General features: G+C 39.4%; 2 non-coding genes across 2 annotated transcripts; both read left to right on the top strand.

Moving 5' to 3' along the window:
• The first annotated feature begins 13,023 nt into the window (after positions 1–13,023).
• LOC122095156 lies at positions 13,024–13,129 on the top strand. Its single transcript, XR_006145052.1, has one exon. It is a non-coding gene; the product is annotated as a U6 spliceosomal RNA (small nuclear RNA).
• Positions 13,130–22,221: 9,092 nt separating this feature from the next.
• LOC122095158 lies at positions 22,222–22,325 on the top strand. The gene has a single exon (XR_006145053.1). It is a non-coding gene; the product is annotated as a U6 spliceosomal RNA (small nuclear RNA).
• Positions 22,326–24,642: the final 2,317 nt, after the last annotated feature.

The raw sequence follows: 24,642 nt of genomic DNA, 5'->3' as shown, positions 1-24,642 counted from the left end.
GACATATGCGGGAAGGGAAAGGGAGGAGAAGAAAGGTGGGGTGAGCTGAGTGGAATTGCCTATTCCTCACTAAGGTATTGTTGGACAGTCAGTGCCTTTGCATTTATGTAGCCAAAGCTTTATATTTTTTGTAGTAGTAAGTTGAGATATAAAATACCAATTTCCAAGTAATAACCTATTAGTGTGCTTCCTCCTGCACCCAGGGCACCACAGTTAGGTTACTGTTACAGGGAAGACAAGAGTAATCAGTTTAAATGATTCTAAGAAACAACAATTGACATGCCAGGAATGCTCCCTTGTATGATGAAGTCAAGCATCACTCTTGTTCCCTGCTCCAGTCTTCCTCTCAACAAGAATAGGAGAAACAGAAGAGGAAGGAGATATCTGAGTAATGATCATGTCTCTGTTTACCCTCTTCCCTTGGACTCTCAAACCATAAATCCAAAGGAGACATAACCTGAACTAGTGGGGGAAAGAGGGGGAAAATTCAGTCTAGCTAAACATGAAAATTTTAAAATAATTGGGGCAAGATTTCAAATACTGAAATAAAACTTTTTAAATTATTAATAAAAAGTAACTAAATTTATTAAAAATTTAGAAGACTACAAAGCTTACTATATAATGGAATCTGCATAATTAAACTGAATCCTGCTTCTATCATCTGAAATTAAGACCATTCCTAAAATTCCAATACTAGATAAATTACCCTCGATATTCACTTAAACTGTGTGAATATGATGCAGAAAACATGACTTTAAATTCAGACTGCTGAAATAGTAAGTGATGGAAATTCATGAAGGATAGCATCATGCTGAGAGCATGGAAAAGATTTTCCTTCCATCTTCAGTGTGTAGAGAAGAGAAAAGCTGTATTGGATGGTCCTGAAGGTCCAATTCTGAATTTAGGACAGAAGGTGAATAGTAAAGAATACCTATCTCAGCCACTTAGAGATTAAAAATGTGGAAAAATATACTCATTAATGTAGGTCAAACATAGAAGAGAAAATGTGGCAATACCAAAGCCAAGTGCCAAAGGCAGAGATATTGAACAAAATACCATGAAGTTGAAACAAATCTTAAAAGGGAGATCTGGGCTTAAGGGGAGTAGGACAGAAGAATAGAGAGGGAGATGGTGGATTAATACAGTCATAACACTCAAAGTACATATGCCAGAGTATAAATAGGAAACTTGAAAGGATAGGAAGGAAGAAAAATGGAGTGCTGGACATCCAGATGTATAGTAGTTTGAAATCAACATACACTCTATTCAAAACTGACGTGATGAAGTGAAACCCCTTTGCACAACTATCTAAAGACTACATTTTTTGAAGTTTAAATAGTAAGAGACCAGAAGCACAAACCTTTACAGATAAATAAGAGGACAGCATTGACACATTTTTGAGGATTTTGTTCCTTTCAATATACAAAATTTAATGTGTCAAGTCTGCTGCAAGTGTAAATTTTATTTTGCAAATTCTTTTTACAAATTGCTTAAAATATACAGAACCATATTCCACTATCAATCACATCAATTCCAATAAAAAATATTATAAACCTTTAGGTTTCTCAGTTGTTTCTAAATATCTTAATGTAATTCATTGGAACTAATTTCATTCTAAATTTAAGTTTAAATTTTAAAATCCTTTTAATGGGACACAGGTATGTCTAGATAACTGATGTTAGCAGAATCAGAATTATTCAGAAGGCTGTGAATGGATGTTTACCTAATTTTCTCTCTTCTGGATCATGGAATACAGATTGTCCTTGTTAGGAAAATGGAAAAGGAATGGCTGGAGTGGATCATCAACAGGTGAGGACTGTTTATTGAGGAACAGCGAGGGGCAGAACCCTTCCAGTGGGTTTGGAGCTTGGAGCTGGGACAGTATCTGGGTTTTTTAGGAAGTCTGAACAAGGAGGTAGAGGTTAATGAAAAGCCCCTAGGTCAAGGAAGGTGAGGGCCTTTCAGTTGGGCCCCAAATGGGATGTTTACAGCTGGGCTTAGGTGGATTGCCTTGCCTGCACTTCAAAAGAGTTTACACATAACTGGGATTTTGCCTGCAGTCTGTATGGGCCTGGGACAACAGACTGGGGGTGAACCCTTCATATTCCACCCTTAGATACATAAAATGAGAGGGCCAAGAAGCGAGAGGGAAGTTCTTATAGGATCTTTGGGTACATAAAAATAATTGGGCTGAGATGGAAGTAGCATGGTGTTAAGAGAACAAAGCAGATTCCCATCATTTGGAACCTTGAAGGAGTATAAAGGAGGAGGGGCCTCATGGTCTTTTCTGGTTACTTCCTGCTGGCATTGGGATGTGGAGAAGTCAATGGGGTTTGGGTTTTCAGTTCCCGGTCTGTGCTGGGTCCAGGGCAGTGTATGCGAACCCTCTGGTTGCCTGTAGGAATAGGATGGCCTTGGCTTGGTCACAGGTCCTGATTGAGGGCTTTTATCCTGTTAGAGAGAAACTTGTAAATGCTGAGATCAGGCAAAAGGCTGCAAGGTGGCAGGAGTTGTTGATATGAGTGACACAGGAAAACGCAACCTGAGCACAATCCAGAAAATTTCCAATTATGCCATGAGCCCATAACTAGTCAAAAGCTAGGGCTAGATTGCAATAGTTAAGGGCCTGGTGAGAGACCTTGATCATTTCCTATATATAGCAGGTAACAAAGGCAAGAATATAAATACCCGTCCAGTTAGAAGTTAGACAGATATCGCTATTAGATGGACAAGCTTCTCAACTTATTTCTATTGACCTCCTGGCTCTGGTTAAATTTGAAAGGGCAGGCAAAGTGTGGCTGATGTGACATCATCTCCTCTTACTCTTTTCCACCTTTTCCTGGGGGTCTAGGTGCTTGTGCATGGCATATGGGCTTTGAACTCAAGGCCTGAGCACTTTCCCTGAGCACTTCTGCTCGAGGCTAGCGCCCTACCACTTTGAATCACGGGGCCACTTTTAGCATTTGGCTGGTTAATTTTTGAGCCAACTTCCAGCGTGGCTCTTCGGTGGTGGTTAGTTGGGAGATAGAGTCTCAGAGCGATTTTTCTTCCCTGCCTTGCTTTGAACTGCAATCTTTGCCACAAAAACCCTTTATTACATCCAATTAAATCAACAAGGAGATCTATGGGATCAAGAGAGCTTACATGCACCCTATCAAGAATTGATCAAAAATACATTCCAGAACTCATGACAAAACTCAATAGATGGGATGAGAGTTTGAGCACAGCTTGGCTGCCTGGAAAACCTGATAACCAAAATTTACAGGAGCACTCCTGGCCTACACATGCTTCAATAGCATAACAACATAGCTGACTTATTCAGGTCTAGCTGGGTAAGGTTCAAAGAGAGTGTCCCGCAAGAGTCTTAGTTTTTGTAAATCTGAAGAAGTCTTTTACCAAGAATCAGCTGTGTGTGATGGAGTCAAACAGGAGTCCAGTGTACCATGGTGGAGTAGGGATGGTCCCAGGCAGGATCAGGGCTAGACTACATTCCTCAGATGAATTGTCATATCTCCTGCTTAGTTGCTTACAAGTTTATACACAGACTGGTTAAAGACACTTAAATTTATATGGACATACAGAATTACATGCTAGTTTTAATGTAAATCACAGCAAACTATTACATAATGACTTACTCAAAAGCTGTCTTTTAAGGCATACTCATATCATCTGCTACATATTCGAACTTTCTGAAGACAGAAACAAATATGTGGAACAAATATTTTAAGACAATTCTTACCTCCTTACTGGTGTTTTTCCTCACAGCTGGCTAGGAGCTGAGCTGGGTCTCCTTCCTTTTACTACTACCTTGATAAAAATGTTTTCTTTTAACAAATGGTACATTTGATAGGAAATATCAGTACTAAGAAATAGAAGAAGATAACTTTTTACGCAGTTTTTATGTACTATGAGATTATATTGAACATGCTCACACACACACACACACACACACACACACACACACACACACACACACACACACACACTTAAACCAATGTTTTCGTTTAAAAAAAATAAAAATCGGCCATAAGTTTTATGGAATTCCAGAGGCAAAGTGATATTGTTTTGCCCAATATGAAAAAACCACGTGGTCAATGTCAGAAAAGTAGACAATACCAAAAAATGCAGGGCAAATTTTAACAAATAATTTCCACCCTTAAATAAACATTGAAAAAAGCAGAAAATCTTTAAATCAGTTTTGGTGATGAGTCAGATTAGTATATGAATTGAATATATTAACCCTTAAAAGAGTGAAGAGGAGAGAGCAGTAAGGCTGATGGAAGAGTGGGGGTTGTAGAAAAACCCATCATTTGGCCTTTGTCTCTTCCTAGGTGTCAGCTTCCAGGGCTTGTAGACAGAATTGGGGGAGGGGGTGACTGAACAGGTTTTTAAGGAGAATATGTAGAACTTTTAACCTGAAGACATTTAAAGGAATATGTGGCATCATCATGAACATATTGAAATGTGTGTTTGAGTAATTGAATAGAGAGAGTTATTGGAAGAAGTGAGAGGGTGGGATTTCTCTTCTGAAGTCTCCTTGAGGAGAAACTAAGAATCTAAATTTTGAACTGAGTTGTCTCAGGAAAGAGAAAAGGATTGGATTATTGTTTAAGTCCCCAAAAGTAAAAGGACTGGTTTGTTCCGATTATGGGATTTCAGGGTGGTAAAGGGAGAGAGGAGTAAAATAGAGAGGCTGTCCTCAGTGTGTTTGCCAGCTAGCCACTGTCAGTGACAATTAGCAAAAGGTCCAGAGTAGAGGACCCATTTAATTAGGGTCTGTAAGGGAAAAAGGCGTATTAGCTATAGAAAAGGGTTGAGAAATGTATACGTATGGAGTAGTTTGTTTACAGTGATATTTAACAGGGTTGTTAGCTTGTTTTTTTACCTTTGGAGGCCTAAGCCCATCCCTACCTTGTGTCAGCTACACAGGCAGGCAGACAGGCGGGCACAGGGACAGGGATTAACAGAAGGAGTTTGCTTGAAACAGATAGTTTTAGCCTAGAAAATCTGGACCAACTGCAAATAGCAAGAGTGTAGTTAGAAGAGCAAGGAAGGAGATAAAGATCTTTGTTGCTCGAGGTCATCAAAGAAAAGAGATAGAAAGGGAGGGTGTGAGAGAAGTGGGTGAGAGACAGACTGAGATGCGATAAGATAAGGAGTTACATTTTTAGAGGAGATGATTGGGAGGCTCATGGCAGAGAAGTGCTGGATTAGTAAGGCAGGAGAGCAGGGAGGGGGACCTCTGGAGTAGAGGTCAGAGAAGGACTTGGTGGACAGAACAGAACAAGCAGAGGGCAAGTTTTCTGGAGCAGAGGTAGAGGAGGGCTTATGTTTAGGGTACCTTGGATTCCTCATCATTTCGTTGGAGAATTGTTTAAATCATTAAAATTAAAACCTAAAGTTACAAATTTAGGCCAGTGTTGGCCATGGTAAGAAGACCAGATTTTGGTAGAAAAACAAGTCATTTTTTTAAACAAAATAATTTTTATTGTGAAATTAACGTACAGAGGGGTTAAAATTAAATGAGAAAGGTAATGAGTATATTTCTTACCTAGCATTGTTGCCTCTTCCTTTTGTTCCCCCTACAATCCCTCACCTCCCAAATCCATGTTTCTCCCCCCTCCTCAAAGTTGTAAAGTTCATTTTTTGACATAGCATTTTGTACCTGTCATTGTGCAATGGGTACACATGTATTCTTATTTAAATTTTTTTCCCTTCCCTCCCCAAATTATACCAACATCAAATGCAGTGAAAACAGTGGTTATACCATGGGGGAGGGATATATGAAGCATTTTTTTTACTGTAAATTAGTCAGCCCAGAGTCTTAAGATTAAACTGCAGGCATGTTAATGAGGTGTCTCTGGGAGACAATTTGGAAAATTTGGTAGGATTTTGGAGCCTGTCCCACTTCTCCAGGCATCCTTGGTGTTTTGAGAAGCAGACGGACAGAACCCAATAATTAATACAGTGCATGCCCAAAGATCCTAACTAATGGTGGTCAGTCAGGGGGTCAGGAAAGTGGAGACTCCTGGAGTTACTGAGATCCCCAAAGACAGGAAGCAAGGGAGGGACTCCTGGAGTCCTGGAGTCCTTGTCGGAGCCCCTCTTCTCAGATTAGGCTGGTTACCTTGTCCTGAAGGCTTTCAGGTGGTTGGTGAAGTCGGTCAAGTGGCAAAAAGCCTCCTGCCTAGAGATCAGAGTCCAGTGACAGGGTAATGGAGAGAGAATAGGGGGTTTATGCAAGGGTCAATAATACTGCAAGCCACAGCAGAATGGCCCTCCCCTGCTTGCACCACTTCCAAAGGCCAAGGCCAAGAGGTCTTTCATGAGGCTGTTTAGCAAAAAGTAAGCTCATAGGGCTGTGAACTCCCAATTCAGAAAGGCCTTGGAAGAAGGAGGAAAATAGCAGAGAATCTCCATTAGAGGTGGCAAAGAGGTGGGTTGCCCCTCTGTAGAGGGCATCCAGTTTATTCCTCGCACTTTTCCATTCCTGGATGTAGGAACCATATGTTAGGAAAATGGAGTAGAATGGAAAGGGAATAGGCCAGACTCGATCATCAACAGGCGAGAACGGTTCATTGACAGACAGCGAGGGGCACAGCCCTTCCTGCAGGATTGAGGTTGTGTGAGGAGCTGGGACAGGATCTGGTTTTTTATAGGAGGTCTGAACAAGAAGGTAGAGTTTAATGAAAAGCTCCTAGGTCAAGGAAGGTGGGGGACTTTCACATGGGCCCTCAATGGGATATTTACAGCTGGGCTTAGGTGGATTGTCCTGCCTGTACTTCAATGGAGTTCACACATATCTGGGATTTTGCCTGGAGTCTGTATGGGCCTGGGACAATAGGATGGGGGTCAATCTTTCAGTCTTAATTGGAAAAAGATAGTCTTCCCAGCTTTTCTGCATATAAACACTCCATCATCATTTTCTTATTAGAGGATTATTCCAGATTAGCTATATGTTGATTTATAATGACTGAGCCTGACATAAAGGTGAGGGAAACTGCCTACACTTCAGTGAGGTTCTGAATTGTGTTTCACAAAGTGTTATGAAAGCTCTCCATGAGAAATCTAGCAGCATTTCTAAAAAGTCCTTGTGTGCTTATACTTTCTGATAATATCTCAATTCAAGTATTTCTCCTCAGAGTTCCATACCTTTCAATAATGCTGTATTAGATCCCTGTTGTATTTTGCAGACAAATCTTGGTGATGAAATTTGTGCTTTTCAAAATTGCTCTCCCAATTCCATCCACAAAATGCAGAGGAAAATTATCTGAAAAAATTTTTATCTGTTGAGAGTGCATATAATTTTTAAAAGTATTATTTTATTTTGTTAAATTTTTAATTGTGAAAATACCATACAGAGGGGTTACAATTACATGGGCAAGGTACTGAGTATATTTCTTATCAAGTATTGTTGTCTCCTCCTTTGTTTCCCCTTCCCATCCCTATCCATCTCTCCCCCACGCCCTCTCCTACCCCCACCAAATTTGTAAAGTTCATTTTTCATCATAATGACTTGTACATTTCATTACTGCAATGGGTTCACCTCTATCCCTATTTAAACTATTTGTTTTTCCCTTCACCTCCACAAATTATACCAACATCAAATACAGTGAAAACGAGTTATACCATGGGGAGGGACATACAAAGCAACAAATGAATCATCTTATAAATATGTTAGAAACGATTGCAAGAAAGAAAAACCATTTGAATCTTTATCTTGTGGTTCATTTTGCCTAACATCAACTTATCTGACCGTTTCTGCTTATCTCAAACACATACAAGTTATTGCAAATAAGGGAAACCATGGGACCTATGTTTCTTTGGACCTGGCTTACTTCCCTTAATATAATTTTTTCCAAGTTTTTCCATTTCCATGTAGACAGAAGGGAACCCTCCTGAATTGTTGGTGGGAGTGCATATACTTTTATTTTCCATTACAAACATAGAATGTAGTAAAATTTTTCATAGCAATTACACTGTACTAGGTGCTGGGCATATTCTAATGTAAATAATATACTGTGTTTATGCAGAGATTTTGAGCATCCAAAATTTTAATATGCCTGTGGTCCTAATACCAATACCTTATTGATATTGAGTGACAAATACAACTTCTTGTAAGTACAGAAGTTTTCCTTGTATCTTTTTAATATATATATGTCTTTACTGTGAAGATACTATACAGAGGGGTTACAGTTAAGTAAGTTAATGAGTACATTTCTTATTGAGCACTGTTACCCCCCTCCTTTGTTTTTCCCTTATCAACCCTTCCACTCACACCTCCCCACCTCTTCCCTCCACCCCTCCTCTGATAGAGTGTTTTGTACATCTCATTGTTACTCATTGTAACAATGAAGAAATGCTGGTTTCTTTCATGCTGATTCTACTTGTGTAGACACACCTAAAGTCACCCACCAAGCCCAAAAGCACATAAATGAAATGCATATCATCTTTTGTCAGTTGGTATAATTGTGTTCTACACATTTATTGACAGGTTGCAAATTATTTCAAACTTTAATGCATTAAAATGTTTTCTGCCGTGGAACGGCTCTGTCGGGACAACGGAGGACACCTAATGGAGGTAACTGGAATAGGTGGGGAGATGGCAAACAGACAACTCACACACAAGAGGAGTGAATGCTGAGTGTGATTTATTGCAGAGGACAACAAGCTTTTATAGAAAAACTCTCCATGAGAAAGGGCAAAAGGTTACACAATCTTGCTGCAAGGCTTTGTTCTGGGGTGGTCACCAGCTGGTTGCCTGATCTTGTTTTTTGGATGATGAGCTATGAAGATAGGCACTTGTTTTCAGCTTTACCTCTATTTTTAAGAAATACAATTGGTTTCGATGTTTATCACCTATTAACCATTAACCAGAGCATATGGGCAAGGTGCTGAACAGAAAGGCATGAACTCTAGTACTTCATAGTTACTTTTGCTTAGTTTTGTACTTTATGCATTTCAAATCTTTTCTAAGCAATTGTGCTTCTTTGCCATTCTTTAGAGGGTCCCCAATTTGTGGCCAAAAATCATGATAGTCAGTATATTTAGTTAAATCTGGCCATATATCAAATTCAAGCTCATAGTGTCTTTTCTGTAACCGTTTCACATAATCGTTTACTCTTCTCCATAGAGGCCTTAACTGTCTCATAAGAGCTTTCTTGTTCCTTCTTTGATAGTAAGCACCAAGGAAGCCTAGATCTAGCAAGTCTCTCAGTAAATAAAAGAGTAATAGGAAGTTCTTTCTCCTAAGTAGTTTTCCCAACGTTTGCCATCCTTATCATACACACCTGTAAAAGGCTATGGATCTGGGGGAAGTCTTTGGGGTCCTCTAGATAATGGAGGATCCCACTATTTTCCTCTGATAAGTCATTGCCACCTTCCATCTACCAACATTTTAGGAATATTATTTAGCTTTTGGTCTATATATCCCTCTACATCTTTTTTATCTACAGGATATCTATATGAGTCTATTGTATATGCTTTAGGATTAAAGGGAAATCTCCAATAGCCATACACTCTTTCTGCTCTAGCCGTGCCTACAGCTTCTTGTAAATCTCTTACAAACAATTCCTTCTGCTGAACTGACATCATAAAACCCCCAATATGTTTATATTTACATATGACTTGTCTAATAGCCTCCATAAGAGGGGCTTTTAGGGTAGTACTTAACTCTGGTGAGTTAGTCATGTTCTCAGGACACTCATCAGATGTTGGAGTCATCAACACTTCTAAGAAAGAGCCTTGAATAAGGGAACGTTGAGCATGAGTAAGTAGAACAAGCAGCAGGAACAGTAAAAGATTAGTAGGCACTCCTATACAGTGAAGAAAAGAAAAACAGGAACACATCTTTCCCAGTGGCTTGCCAGCCTTTCCAGGAGGTAGGCCTCTTTGAAGCCCCATTCTCAGATCTGAAAGCAGGTTTCCCATGCTAAGCAGACTCCACTGGAGTATTCTTTCTTATTTTCTTGGCCAATAAATCCGCAAGACCTCAGTCAGCATTTCTCACATAGGACTTTTCAAATGGGTTGGTTAAATATTGACCTGAGCTCCAGTCTTCTGAGGACTCACTCATCTGCTTAGGAATTGATGCTGGCTCTTGGAAAAGAGCTCAAGGAAGGATGCCATTTAAAGCCTTATAACGTTATTCTTTACCAGAGTATTCCCCAGCTACTTTGGTTGTTGAGAATGTCTACAAAAGCAAGCATTCTGTTGGAAACAGGGAGACACCATATGACCATTACTTAATGAGATTTCCGAGTGGCTTGCTATCACTTGTACTGCATTTTGCAAGTTGACTCTGTCAAAACCTATCAGTTTTAAGAGATAAGAGGAGTGGTAAAAGTACTTCTAGAGAAAAATGCATCTTCAACATATTTGGTTCCAAGCATTCCGCCTAAGCCATATTCAACAAGTAGTGAAACTTGTGTTGGCTGTAACTATGTGTCTTTCTCCATGTATACATGTGTGTATGTATGTGTGTATTCATGTCTATAGGAGCATACATGTGTACATATATAAGGGCATATACACATATATATGCAAATATAAAATTATACATACATAATATATGTGCGTATATATCAGCTGTTCAGTGATTTAAGCTATAGTTCCTGCACATTGTCATTCACACAAAGTGTACATGATAAACTGCTCTGAGGATCTTTGCTCTATGATGGTTATCCTTTGTACTCACTTCTGCCACTACTTTGTTTTTCATCCCTGCTACAGGGATGAAAATCTATCCATAGGATAGCTTTATTTTCATTACATGTATTTACTTACTGATAATAAAAGAAACAGGTTATTTATAAAAGAAAAAGATCTTTTAGGTAACAGGATAAAGTATCTTATCCATCCCAATGATTCCTATGAGATAAAATTTATAATAATAGTAAAAGTGAAAAGGAATTTTTAGATCTGTTGTTTTGCCATTTAGCATTGCAAAGAATAATATCACATGACTGCTATAACTCTTAAAGAATGCCATTGTAACTGATGGTCCCTATCATGTTCTCACAAAACCAGTGGATCCTGAAAGATAATAGTACACCAGCAGAAATGCTAAGTAGCAGACATGGAGCATGAACGAGAAAGCAAGTGAAAGAGATAGAGTGAAAGATAGAGAGAAATATCATAATACTGAAAGTGCATAACAGATAAATAAGAGCTATATGAGAATATTCATACAGCTATTTTTAGATTCCACATGTACATTTGAAGGTATTTAATGTACAATAACCCACCAACATAAAATATAAAGTGCTTTTGATAAAAAACTAAAAATGACTCAAGAAATTAGATTTGCAAAAACAATTTTCACAGAAGCAATCTCTCAGAGATATTTCATGACTTTGAGAATAATAAAGTGGCTGAAGTTAATATAAATTAAGTAGTATGAAAATTCACAAAAATATAAAAGATATTCATATATTTCAATATATAACCCAAAGCTAAAACAAATGTTCTTTAGATGATTTTTTTTAAAACACAGTTTCTCAAGAACTGGGAAAGTGGCTCAATGGTATATAGTGCTTGCCTTGCATGCATGAGGCCCTGAGTTTGATTCCTCTGCACCACATAAGCAGAAAAAGATGGAAGTGGTGCTGTGACAAAAGTAACGCTAGCCTTGAGATGAATAGCTGAGGGACAGCACACATGTTCCAGATTTCAAGCCTCATGACCAACAAAAACAGAAAGAGAACAAAACACAGTCTCTCATTTTTGTGGCCTCAACTCTGTAATATGTCAGCTTCGCCCTAGGGCTAAGATTTTAGGTGTGGAAATTTATCAGCACTCCTGATTTAGATTCTACTTGATAAAATTTTTAATCAATATTTTGTTCTTAAATTTGCTATTTGTGAACTCACATGCACCTATAAAAATGGTTGACCATCCCAGTAACCTTCTCAAAGTACCTCCAAAAGACAACTTACAAAACTGTATTATATTACTACAAGGAAAACAATGCTACAAATAAATAAAACCAACAATTAAATATTCATAATTAATAAAATGAAAAATAAATCAGTTACGTGTTTCCAGTATTTGAAGTATACTACATATTAGATTTTACTATATTCTCATATTCCTGTACATTTAAAACTGGCTAAGATTATGATGTTCAACAAGAGTTTTATAGGCTATGAGTAGTCTTTAAAGTTACCCAGTAAGATTACTATTTATGGCTCATCTCGTCACTTGTATATGGCTTATATCATCACTTGTTCCTCGCTAACACATAAAGTAAGGAAGCTCTAAATTGTAGTTAACAAATTCTTTTTCTTTTTTTTTTTATTTTATTTTATTTGAAAACATACTGTACAGAGGGGTTACAATTACATGGGCAGGAAAATGCATACATTTCTTACCAAGCATTGCAGCCTCCTCCTTTGTTTACCCTTCACCTCCCTTCCCAGCCTCCCCCCTCCCCCCCACTCAATCATACCCCCCCTCCCTCCCCCCCACCGACATTGTAAAGCTGGTTTTGACATGACATTTTGTACTTCTCATTGTTGCAACAGGTCCACTCTAAATTGTAGTTAACAAATTCTTAACTCTACTCTGCTTCTTTACACAAAGGCTTTGCAACTTCTCATTAGTAAAGTTTCTATAAACTCTGAAATGTAAATACTTAGTAATATATGTCTGCTACCATAAATCTTAACTACTTCATGGAAAATTTTTATGACCTGCGAAACAGTCCCTATTTTAGCATATTTAAGCAAATTCCCAGAATTAAACACATTTAAAGCATTAAAACTTTAACAAACCTTAACCCTTGCTGCAATGTTCATTATGACAGGTGCCTTGTAGAGAATAATTGAACTCCTCCTTCTACACATCTCTGGAACCACAAATATTTGGAATTACTTTGTTTTTGACATATCAATTTTGAGTTTCTTCTTAAATCTGTGCTTATGTAAGAAATACATATTTCATGACCATTCTTTTGTATTTACTTTTTGTTGAATTGTCTAGTTTAAGAAAATCAATTACACTTTATATATAAAAAAATGTTCTGTGCTCAATTTGGCAGCACATACCCTAAAACTGGAATGATACAGAGAAAATGAGCATAGCTCCTTCGAAGGATGACACACAAATTCCTGAAGCGTTCAATATTTTTACAAGGACAGATGCTGGAGTGAATGTGGCCAGAAGAAAACACTACTGAATTCTTGGTGAGAGTGTAAACTTGTTCAACCCCTTTGAAAAGCAGAATGGAGGTTCTTCAAAAGATTCCACATAGAGCTCCTCTATGACGCAGCAATCCTTCTTTTTGCAATTCACCCAAATGATCAGAAACAAGACCATACTAAAACTACAAGCACAACTATGTTTATTGCAGCATTATTTACCATAGGTAAGATATGGAACCAACCCGATGCCCCTCAGTACATGAATGGATCAAGAAAATGTGTGTGTGTGTGTGTGTGTGTGTGTGTGTGTGTGTGTGTGTGTGTGTGTAACTGTGACCCCTCTGTACAGTACTTTTACAGTTAAAAACCTATAAAAATGTTCTGAGATGGAAGAGTTTATTCCCCCAATTTTATCCATATAATATCGTTAACAAAGCAGATTTTTAAATACTAAGTAGAATGTGCTATGTATTACAGAAACCATTACATGTAATGAGCAACCAGAAATAATGTTATCAATTGACTATGCACAGCTTCCAAGGAAGCCAGATGGATAATTTCTCATGCTGTAAATCAAACTGTTGATCTTATGTCTTGATAGTGTAAAAATATCAGGGACAGAATAATGAAGGAATGTTGTAGACTGAGGTGAAATCATATGAAAATATACAAACCTGATAAAACATATAAGTATCTGAGCAGTATATTGTGTTTTAAATCATTTGTGTTACATTGCAAAGATAATGAAGACCTATTAGAATGAATTATCTTTTTGATATCCTATCGTAGGTCCTTAGAAGGATGAACTCTTTCCTCATTCTTGTAGAGGCTTCATCAGATGAGAGGAACTGTATTTTTTGTTTGCTTCCTTCCATTTATTCTTCACTCTGAAATATGAGCTACATGATACTGAAATACACCAAGGAAAATTAAACATACAGGCTTTGGAAAGATCAATCAATGTAAAATAAATAAAATACGTATAACCTTGTAAAAGGTCTAAATAAATTAATTTATATAATCTCAAGTGTAAACAGAAAATGATTTAAGCAATGTCATGTAATTGAAAAATGAAAATTTTTAGGCGATACTTAATTTTTTCCTTTCTACTACATTGAATTAATGATTGATTTTGTATAGAGAGATTAAAGATGAGATTAACAAGAAGCTTGGTTAAAACTGGGCATAAATTCTGAATAGACATGTATTCCAAAATCTATGAAAATCGCCAGTGGGTTTACAAAGTTGTGTTTAATGCTACTTCTATGCTGGCTTAAGCTTTGGGAACAGAAGTCATTAGAGAAATGCAATTCAAAATTAATATGATACTCCTTCATAACTATTACAACTCTTATTAAAAAAAATCAAAGGAACCAGTTGTGGTGGCAGTCAATTTGGTCTAGAAACCCCTCTAAGGAGAGAGCAAGATGAGGCACTGGCTTAAGTGAGCCGCTCAATGTCTGCCATCCAAGAAGGAAAAACATTGGAGTGAGGCTCAAGGCCATATGCCTTTGGGCTTGGGTCCTTCCCTTGATTATAGCATCTGCAAGTTGGTCTGCCTGAGATTGTACCTGAGGTGTGCCCCCAGGGGAGTGTGAACCCATTCTAATGGCTCCTCCCTTTGAATTAAAACTGCAGAAATCAATGTAACACCTCCAAACCACCAAAGGGAAATGGGCTCAAAAATAGAATACCTCTTCAGGAAAACTTCATCCAGGGCTTTTTGGAACTGCAAAAATATTGCCCAATGGCTGTCTGTAATAACTTCTTGCGGCGTCCTGCCTTTTAGTAGGGCAAATAAGGCACACCACACACTATCTTTAGGAACAGGAACCCATGGAAACAGCCAATTGGTTTCCCCTAAAAGGCTCTGAAGTTGGGATAAGGTCAGAGAGGTTGGAATATCCAGCAAAGGCTTAAGGAGACTGGCCTGAGTCAAGGTAAGGTGGAACCAGAGCACCTTAAAAGAAGGTAACTTTTGAATTATATTGAGTGCTATGGTGAAGCCCCCCTTTCTTAATATGATGCGATCCTGGGCCAGAAGGCCCTCCAGGTGTCCTAGGTCTTGGTGCTCCACAATTATATCATCCGGGTAGGCAAACACAAGACAGGTATCTGAACCCAGCACAGGCCCTAAAAGTGTGGCCAAGTATTGTTGGCAAAAGGCCAGGTTATTTGCCATTCCCTGTGGCAGCACCGTCCATTCAAACCTCCAATCAGGCAGGGAAAAATTAAGAGAAGGGATGGAGAAAGCAAACTTTTTACAGTCATCTGGATGCAGGAGGACAGAAAAAAACAATCTTTAATATCAATCACACCAAGGTATATTCTGAAGGTATAGCAGGAGTCCAGAGCATACCTCTAAGGGATGTTCTTACTAGCTCCATCCTTTCATTTACCTTTCATAGATCTTGGAGCTTACACCTAGCCCCAGAGGCCTTTTGAATAACAAATATGGGTGTGTTCCAAGGACTCATAGAAGGGCATATGTACCCAAGGTTTATCTCCACCAGAAGGTGGAGGACTGCAAGTTTAGGTTTTATCAATGGCCACCACTCCACTCAGGTAGGGCTTCCTATCTAAATCAAACTTGGATCCACAATTCTTTTTCCAATGGTATCCATTTCTGCCCCTGGGTCAGGGTGTAGGGGGAGGTTAGGCCCCCCTAGGGCCAGTTGGCAGGGGATTGTTGTGAACAGTCCCTCTTAAAGTGCCCCTCCTGCCCACATTTAAAACAAGTCCCTTTCCCCGATGGTCTTGGGGTTCCTTGGCCCTGGGCTGTCAGTGCTTGAGTAATAGCCACAGTCATTGCAGATGTCTGAACATGTAAAGCTAAAGCTAATGATTGGGACTGGTGCTGTTGCATTCCCACATCCTGTGAGGCCATCACCCATCTTCTCAGAAAACACTCTCTCAATCCCATGCAGGCCATGTGGTGGTCTGCATTCATCTCTTCCCAGAGCAGCAGCTTTACAAACTGATCTTGGAGGTTCTCTGCTGGCAGCTTGTGGTTAATACTCTGTTGGACTCCATCTACAAACTCAACTAGAGGCTCACCAGGTTTTTGTGTAACTCCTGCTATGAGGGACTCAGTGGGCCCATCATCCAGTTTGTACCACGTGGCAAGTCCTGCCTGAATCACCTGGTCATGGTATGAGCCAGGTATTGCGGCATGTTGGACCCTAGTGGAGTACCATTCCCCATCCCTTGTAATAGGTATCACAGATTGAGCCTGCCAGTTATTCTCCGCTCGCACTCTACATTCCTCCTTAAAGAAAGGCACCATTTAATAAACTGAGAACAAGTGAGGAAGGCTTTGGCCACATCTAGACAGTCCTTAGGGACACATGGGTGATAAGCAATGTCCTGTAATAAGGTCTGGACCCAAGGAGAGTTTGGGCCATCCTCCTCCACTGCCTTGTGGAGCTCTTTAAGATCTTTAGCTTCCCATGGATACCATTCCAAGGGCCAGATTTACCAGATACACTTGGGGAAGCAAATCCCGTGGCCCAGGGTCCGGGGTCCTGGGTGGCCCTTCCTTTCCAGGGTAGGCCTCCAATTAGGTTATTTCCACACCCCTCGGCCCCTCCATGGAAGGTTGGTAGGGGTCCAGGTCTTGCAGGTCCCTCTCACAGGTTGCATAGGGCGCCGTACCTCTCCCTCAATCGGGGAAATAGAGTGGGGACCTAGGATCCATCCGGGGCACCTGAGTCAGAGGGGGTAACTTTCACCTTCATTTTGATTTCCACTGTGCATGTTTCAGTGCATTATTGGATGAATTTGACCCATTCCTTTTCCTTCTCACTTCTCAAGTCCTCCTTTATTGACTCTAGGCCTAATGCTGCCTCCTCCTCCTACTTCTGTGAAATAGCATTACCCATACTAAGGGTTTCACTTACCCTGTGAGACTGCTTAGCCTCCGCTGGTATCTTTTCCTTTCAAGCCCCACGTTGGGTGCCAGATGTTGGGTCTTCGTCCATCCCACAAAAGATGAATGGGGTCCAAGGAAAGGTAAGTGCGGCTGCTTCCTCATTCCCTGGCCTCCCTTAGCCAGGGAGATAATCAGACACAGCAGGGAGTCAAGTGAAGCAGGAAATTCATTTATTAACTCAGAGCAAGCTCTTTTTTAAAGCAAAAAAGACCAGGTGTGCATGGGAGGGGAGGAAGAAGAACCTTATCATGCACCTAAGCTTCCACGAGATGGTTAGTCACGGAACGTAAAGCAAATTGGGCTCTGCCCACACTACTCCCCCTCAGCGCCATCTTTGCTGCCCATGTGCTCCACAATCAAAGACCTCGGAGTCAAAGCTGACACACTAAAAACTTCAAAGGATGAAATAAGTGACCTAGGGTCTCCTTGTCACAGGCCAAAATTTTCTTAAAAGAGACCCAGAAACACAACAAATTAAACAAAGGTTGGACAAATGGGATTGCATGGAATTGCAGAGCTTCTGCATGGCAAAGGACATAGCTAGCAAGATCACCAGAAAGCCCACTGATTGGGAGAAGATCTTCACTAAACATACAACCGACAAGGGTCTCATATCTACAATATAACTGGAACTCACAAAATTAAATGCCCCAACAACAAATCCTCAAAGAAACAACTGCCCAATAAATAAGTGGGCTATAGACTTACAGAGGAACTTCGCTGAAGAAGAAAGAAGTATGGCCAATAGACACATGAAGAAATGCTCAACTTCCCTAACCATAAGAGAAATGCCAAACAACATTGTGATACCACCTCACTCCAATTAGAATGGCTATAACGAAGAACTCTAATAACAACAGATGCTAGAGGGGATGTGCACAGAAGGGAACCCTACTGCATTGTTGGTGGGAGTGTAAACTTGTTCAGCCACTTTGGATAGTAGTATGGAGGGTCCTCAAAAGACTCCACATAGTGCTCCCCTATGACCCACCAATCCCACTTTTGGGCATTTACCCAAATGATCACAAACAAGAGCACACTAATGGTACCAGCAAAGCTTTGTTTATTGCAGCATTGTTTACCATAGCTAAGATGTGGAACCAACCCAGATGCCCCTCAGTAGATGAATGGATAAAGAAAATGTGGTATATATACACAATGGAATTCTATGCCTCCATCAGAAAGAATGGCATTGCCCCATTTGTTAAGAAATGGAAAGACTTGGAAAAATTATATTAAGTGAAGTAAGCCGTGCCCAAACAAACATAGGTACCATGGTTTCCTTTATTTGCATAAACTAGTATGCCTGACACAAGCAGAAAAGGTCAGATAAGTTGATGGTAGGCGAAATGAACTCCAAGATAAGGATTCAAATGGTTTTTCTTTCTTGCAATTGTTTCTAACATACTTATGAGATGATTTCTTTGTTGCTTTGTATGTCCCTCCCCCACGGTATAACCCCTGCTTTCATTGTATTTGAGGTTGATATAATTTGTGGAGGGCTAGGGCAAAAACAAACTGTTTATATAGGGATACAGCTGGACCCATTGCAATAATAAGATGTACAAGATGTTACGTCAAAAAATCAACTTTACAATTTGGCTGGGAGGTGGATTAGGAAGGGGGAGTGATTTGAAGGGATTCAAAGGGGAAACAAAGGAGCAGGCAACAATGCTTGATAAGAAATATACTCATGAATGTTGAATGAAGACTGCGGAAATGAAGCTGGAGGCTATCAATTTTTCGCATAGATAGCAGTTTAGTGTTCCAGTGAACAGTCCTAGCCTAGAGAATCACACCAAGTGTGCGATCACTGTACAGAGAGTTTGGCCAGAGAGGAAAAATCCAGGCAGACCTGAGCACTTGCTTGCAGCTGTGGCAAGGCGTTGGTGGTGGCGGCCATAGCCACCCTACCTAAACACAGAGAATCCGGGACAAAGGAGCCAGACCCAGGGGGCTAGTGGATTCTATTCAACACCAGCAAGAACTGGCAAGGAGCAAATATCTTCATCCTGCAGATCACACAGACTAAAGATGACCAGGGAACCAACACTCCAGCGTGAGTAGAACCCTGACAACCTCACTCCTTCTCAGGAAGCAGAGGGGGGAAGTCCACCTCTCCCCACCCCCAGCACCAGAGATCTCCATTTTTGATACTGAAAAAGGCCCTGCTGAGGATCTAGGAACAACTCAGGCCTTGGATGAAAACTGGAGTCATTTAGCAGGTCACAGGAAGCTGACCTGACATTCCAGGCTTAGCTCCACCCAAGGGAAAGTCACCAAGCTCAAGCAGAAGATCCTTGGCCCCCGCAGGTGTGGCTTTCTTCTGGGTAAACAGAGACAGAGGCTGCCCCTCCCTACAGCAACCTAGAAAAACAATTGAATTCAGTATACATAAACCCTGAGAATGGCTCTAGGCTGGGCTTTGTGAGTATATCAGAAGCTATCCCCTCAGGGAAAAGCTACTGTTTGGTGAAAGGCCTCAACTCTACCCAGAACCTAGCCTCATCACACCATCTCCAAACTAGAGGAAACAGCCATCTCCTTCTTTGCCATCTCCTTCTTTTGTGATAACCAAAGCAGATCTCCCTCCCACTGAACTAGGGAGGAGGAGGATCACAAAATCCTGGGTAAAGCAGAGCATTTTTCTGCCTGCTCAAACAAACTGACTTAAGTAACCAATCAAGACAGACCAGACAGTAACCACAAGCAGACCTGAGACTCCACCAAGAGATTGGTTAGAACACAAGGGAGATAAAAGATCTTCCCATGCACGCACCCCCTTTCCCAATCAAAGAACTCTTTTTTATACCTTTTTTTAATTTTTAAAAAAGTTTGAAATTATATTTTAAAAATTGTTTTCTATTAATCTTTTTTGTCCTCGCATAATTTTTATTTTAGGTGTGTGTGTGTGTGTGTGTGTGTGTGTGTGTGTGTGTGTGTGTCTGTGTGTGTGTCTGTGTGTGTGTGTGTCTGTGTGTGTGTGTCTGTGTGTGTCTGTGTGTGTTTTAATCTCTACTGGGTTTTTGGTCCTTTTTTTCTTTTTTCTTTTTCTCTTCTTTTTTTTTCTTTTTCATTTTTTTCTTCCCTTTCTTCTTTTTGGGTGACTTAATTGCTGTTTTGCTCATCCTCAGATACATACCTGTCATCGATCATTAGACCTTATCTCCCTTGTGTACATATTTAGCCCAGAAATTTATTACTCAATTCAAAACCTCTAAGGCTTAAATTCTTTAATAGTAGTATTATCTACTCCTACCTATATAATTTTAAGAACTTTTATTTTTTAGCTTTTCTTCTCTCAATATCACTTCTTTACCCTTTCATAATTTTTGTGTTTCACTTTATATGTAAAGTTTTGTTTTTCCATTTTCTCTTGTTTTTTTAAGTCTCTCCAATAATTCTTCCCAAACTATTTCCCTCTCTGAAATTAGGACTTGGCCAAATACACTCTCTTTTTACCTACCACATCCCTCTAATCCTACTTTTCCCCACATTTCTCCCTAAACCTAATAACTTCTCGTTTGCCAAATTCTTCTTTTCTGTTCTTAGCCCATTAGTACATAGTTGTTTAATGTTGAATAGATTGTATCTGTTGAAGTATGGAGGTTCCTCAAAAGACTTCACATAGAGCTCCCCTATGACCCAGCAATCCCAATTTTTGGCATTTACCCAAATGGTAACAAACAAGACCATACTAAAGCTACCAACACAACTGTTTATTGCAGCATTCTTTAAGAGAGCTATGATATAGAACCAATCCAGATGCCACTCCGCAGATGAATGGATCAAGAAAATGTGGTATATATACACAATGGAATTCTATGCCTCCATCAGAAAGGATGACATTGACCCATTTGTTAAGAACTGGAAATACTTGGATAAAAGTATATTAAGTGAAGAAAGCCAGGCCCAAAGAAACATAGGTCCCATGGTTTCCCTTATTGACAATAACTAGTGTATGTCTGAGACAAGCAGAAAAGGTCAGATAAGTTGATTTTACGTGAAATGAACCCCAATATAAATATTCATATTTTTTTCCTTCTTGCATTTGTTTCAAACATATTAATAAGATGATTGCTTTTTTGTGTTCTATGTCCCTCCCCACGGTATAACCCCAGCTTTCATTGTATTTGATATTGATATAGTTTGTGGATGGGAAGGGCAAAAGCAAACCTTTTAAATAGGGATACAGGTGGACCCATTGCAGCAATGAGATGTACAAGTCGTTATGCTGAAATTTGAACTTTACAACTTCGGGCAGTTCGGGGAGCGGATGGGGTGTGGTGGAAGATATGAGGGGAAGGGGAAACCAAGGAGGAAGTAATAATGCTTGATAAAATATATACTCATTACCTTTCCTCTGTAATTGTAACAACTCTGTATGGTATTTTCATGATAAAAAATTTTTAAAAGGATATAAAATATTTTGATTTTAAAACATTATATATTTGTATATGTATATATATGTATGTATATATGTATATATATGAATATACATATATATATGTATATATGTATATATATTCATTACCTTGCCCATTATCCCCTCTGTACGATATTTTCACAATAAATAAATTATCTGAAAAAAATGGTATCAGTCGATAGTGCATATAATTTTATTTTTCACTACAAACATAGAATGTAGTAAAAATTTTCGTAGCAATTACCGTGCACTAGGTTGTGGGCAGATTCTAATGGAAATTATATACTGTGTTTATGTAGAGAATTTGAGCATCCAAAATTTTAATATGCTTGTGGTCCTAAAACCAATACCTTGCTGATATTGAGTGACAAATACAACTTCCTATAAGTACAGAAGTTTTCCTTGTATCTTTTCAATTTATATTTTTATTTTAAATTTCCTGTGCAGATGGGTTACAGTTACATAAGTAAGGTAATGAGTCCATTTCTTATTGAGCATTGTTGCCCCCTCCTTTGTCTTTCCCCTACCATTCCACCCCTTCATACCTCCCCAACATGTCACTCCACGCACCCCCCCCCCCCCATAGAGTGTCTTGTACATTTCACTGTTACAATGTGGCAACCTGTATCCTTTCCTTGTATTTTAAATGAAGAAATGCTGGCTTGATTTATGCTGATTCTACTGGTGTAGACGCACCTATAATCACTCGCCAAGTGCAGGAGCACAAAATGAAATGCGTAGCAGAAACATTGGAACATTTCAGAGAAGATTAGCATGGCTCATGCACAAGGATGACAGGCAAATTCCTGAAGCATTCCATACTTTTACAACAGATGCTGGAGGGGATGTGGCCACCAGGGAACCGTACTGCATTCTTGGTGGGAGTATAAAACTTGTTCAACCACTTTGGAAAATAGTATGGAGGTTCCTCAAAAAACTCCACATAGAGCTCCCCTAATACCCAGCAATCCCACTTTGGGACATTTACCCAAATGATCACAAACAAGACCATACTAAAGCTACCAACACAACTGTGGTATATATACACAATGGAATTCTATGCCTCCATCAGAAAGAATAACGTTGCCCCATTTGTTAGTAACTGGAAAGTCTTGGTAAAAATTATATTAAGTGAAGTAAGCCACGTCCAAATTAACATTGGTCCCATGGTTTCCCTAATTTTCAACAACTAATATTTGTCTGGGTTAAGAAGAATAGGTCAAAAGCTATCTGCATATGACCAGATAGGATGATGTTAAGGGACATGAACCCCAAGATAGGGACACAAGTGGTTTTTTTCTTTCTTGCTATTGTTTCTAACGTACATATAATGTGCGATGTGATTTTTTTGTTTCTTTATATGTTCCTCCCTCTGCTATAACTCCTGTTTTCACTGTATTTGAAGTTGGTGCACCTACATCTTGTATATACACTCCTCTAATTCGTAGAGGGGAAAGAAAAAAACAAAATGCTTAAATAGGGGTACAGGTTGACACATTGTAACAATGAGATACACAAGACACTATGTTGAAAAATGAACTTTACAATTTAGGTGGGGGAAGAGAGGAGGGTTGTGTACTTGTGGAGGTGGGAGGGAAAGGATGGTAGGGGAAAAATAAAGGAGGAGGTAACAATGTTTTTTAGGAAATGTACTCATTACCTTGCTCACGCAAATGTGACTCCTCTGTACATTATTTATCTAATAACTAATATTATGAGGCAGACTGAAATGAGACTCCAGAGAAAGAGTCAGAAAGACTGATCAGAGAGACTAAAATTGGTCACACAGAGATTGGAAAATAGAATTCCTTGTACAACATATAAATCATTGAAAGCCTGCACATGTAAGGACAAGAGAGCAAAGTCCAGAAATGCACATTTTCTTAGAGATCAGCTATTGAATTATCAATGGAAATATTTGTATTCTTAAATATTTGACCACATGTGGGAGAAGGCTGAAGAGAAATAAAATGCCATCACTCTGTTAGGACGTCCAATATCACACTAGGAAGTAATCAATCACTGATTTGTAATAAAAAGAGAAAACAATTATTCCAAATGAGGGTTTCATTTCTTTTCCTGTAACAGTTCTTGATTTAGATGCTAGCAATTACCATACAATTGATCCAGTACCACAGCTAAAATGATATTGACCACAGTATTCCCACATGAAGGAAAAGAGAAAATTAACAGATATCTGAAGAAATGACTTGAGGATGAAATGTTCTAATAGTGATATCTGAGGTTTTGACACAGGTGAAGAGGTGGATTTTCTTTTCTAAAAATTCCCCATTTTTAGCCTGGTACCAGTGGCTCACATCTGTAATCCTAGCTACTCAGGAAGCTGAGATCTGAGGACTGCTATTCAAAGCCAGCCTGGGCAGGAAAGTCTGTGAGACTCTTATGTCCATTTAACCACCAGAAAACCAGAAGTGTTACTGTGGCTCAAGAGGTAGAGCACTCACCTTGAGTTGAAGAGCTCAGGGACTGTGCCCAAGCCCAGACTTCAAATCCATCGACCAACAGCAACAACAAATCGCCCTTTTCTTGGACTACCTACATCTTTTCCTATCATTCAACAAAGAAGCCATTTTATCACCCACTAAATTTAAGTCCTATCCTAGCTACTGCTAATAGAATGATTTGGTATCGTTTTTTTTTTTGTTGTTTGTTTCTTTTTTTGTCCACCCTGCGACTTGAACTCTGGGCTTGGGCTCTGTCGTTGTCATCTACAAGACAAGGCGAGTATTCTCCCGCTTGAGCCAGAGTGCCACGTCCGGTTTTCTAGCAGTTTATTGTAGATTAGAGGCTCACAGACATTCCTGAAAACGCTGGCTTTGAACAGTGATTCTCAGATCTTAGTCCCCTGAGTAGCTATGATTACTGGCCTGAGTCACCAGCACCCGGCATGTTTTGGTATCTTATGGCAAATGGTTCATATTTGGGGGGAAAAAAACAACTGTGGTAACATTTTTTCCAGTCCTTAAACTCTGGGCCTGGGCCCTGAACACGGTTATGCCGGTAGCTTTTATGTGAGCTTGTTGGATTACTGCTCATGAGGGGAATTACTGGGTCTTAAAGGAGATCTATGTTTAGTCTTTTCAGGAAACTCAGTATTGCATTCCACAGCATTCTACACCAAC

Source organism: Dipodomys spectabilis, unplaced genomic scaffold (assembly GCF_019054845.1).
Source record: "Dipodomys spectabilis isolate Male_0828 unplaced genomic scaffold, ASM1905484v1 ptg000337l, whole genome shotgun sequence".
NCBI lineage: Eukaryota > Metazoa > Chordata > Mammalia > Rodentia > Heteromyidae > Dipodomys > Dipodomys spectabilis.
The sequence above is the reverse complement of the archived record's forward strand: the minus strand, read 5'-3'. Positions and strand labels throughout refer to the sequence as shown.